This window comes from Orycteropus afer, unplaced genomic scaffold (genome assembly GCF_000298275.1).
Source record: "Orycteropus afer afer isolate SDZICR_OR568_19922 unplaced genomic scaffold, OryAfe1.0 scaffold00005, whole genome shotgun sequence".
In the NCBI taxonomy this organism is placed as follows: Eukaryota; Metazoa; Chordata; class Mammalia; order Tubulidentata; family Orycteropodidae; genus Orycteropus; species Orycteropus afer.
The window spans coordinates 19,238,787-19,240,419 of NW_006921592.1; the positions used below are offsets into that span (position 1 = coordinate 19,238,787).

Below are 1,633 nucleotides of genomic sequence, written 5' to 3' on the forward strand. Positions count from 1 at the left end.
GGGAGAAGGAAGGGCTGCTTATGCACAGGGAGATAGCTCAGGGTGCAGAAGAGTATGAAGGGATGGACACTGGGAGGAGGTAACTATGGGGAGGGTCAATGACATGAGACAAAGTATATGTGAACTGCTGTATGAAAAGTGAATTTACTCTGTAAATCTTCACCCAAACCCTAAATAAATAAATAAATAAATAAATAAATGACTCCATGGGATCTGCCTTCAGATAGCCTGAAATGCAAATCTCTGAAAATAGCTACAACCCACACTTAAAATAAAAATCTCTGCTGCTGCCCCATACAACTGCCAAGTAGGAAAGTCCTTTTCTTACACTTGCAACCAATTGTTCTTCATTTTCCCTGTTATATGAAAGCAGATCTGGGGCACTTGAGGCTAGGGTGCTAAATTTATTGGATTCCAAATGTTCTAACTTATTTATAATCATGTATATGTAACATGGGGAAAAAATACAATCCTGAACAGTGATTACACCGTCCTCCCCCAATACATACTGCAATCTCCCAAGGCTTCCTCACTGAAACCAGACATCAGTTTCTAACTCGTCTGTTTGAGGAGCTGTGAAAAGGAAAGCAGGCTCATTATCATCCTCTCCAGTGTCAGACTTGGGGTGGCCTCTAAGCCGGGAAGTCAGAGCCATGGTCTGTGAGCTGCAGTCCACACCAAGGCCTGGCAAACATCCAAATCAACTAGAGAGTGATCCAATGGGTCCAGATCTGGGGGAGACCAATAGGCAATGGAACCTTCCGAATGTGCTGTTTGAGGGCTCAGGGTGAGGTGTGCCAGGGAGCAGAAAAGGAATCCACAGTCAGCACTGCAGGATCCCAGGCTGTGAATGACAGCCAGGATCTCAGCAAGCCTGAAGGTCAGCCCAGGGCAGGCAGACAGTCCCCAGAGAGAACATTATGCATAAACATCAGCACCTGATGGACACTGGAGGAGACCAGAGGGCAGGCTGTTGCTGTTAGCTGCCATCAAGTCAGCCCTCAATTCAGGCAACTTCATGCACAGCAGAACAAAACACTGCCCAATCTTGCACCATCTCCATGATCACTTTGCAGACAAGACCATGTGATCCACAGGGTTTTCAGTGGCTGATCTTTGGAAGTAGATCACCAGGCCTTTCTTCTTAGTGCCTCTTAGTCTGGAAGCTCTGATGAAACCTGTTCAGCATCATAGCAACACACAAGCCTCCACTGACAGGCAATGACAAGAGGCACTGGCTGGGAATCAAACCCAGGTCTCCTACATTGAAGGTAAGAATTCTACCACTGAGCCACAACAACCCCCTAGGGGGAGGACAGAGGTACAAATCCCAGCAATACTATGGTGCAGGATAGGTGCTTCCTGATGGAAATCAGGGTGTCAAATCCTAATTCACTTTCTGGCTGAGTAATCCAAAGTACTTGTCCTCACTGTGTCTAAATTCTTGATCTGAAAAATATTGGCATGAAAGACCTGCTTCACTGGACTGCTATGAGATTTAAATGAGATAATATTTATAATAACAATGTGTGATCTGGCACATAGTAGGTGCTCAGTAATTTTTTTTTTTAATTTACCAGAAGTTGAAAATTGTCAGAGCCCAAGCTAAATATAACCTGCAGATATGAGCTTT

At 44.8% G+C, this 1,633-nt stretch overlaps 1 protein-coding gene across 1 annotated transcript in view; it reads right to left on the bottom strand.

Annotated features, from left to right (window-relative positions):
• The window catches only part of FRMD3 (FERM domain containing 3), a 393,413-nt gene that overhangs the window by 276,943 nt on the left and 114,837 nt on the right, over nt 1-1,633 (bottom strand). The window lies entirely within an intron of this gene.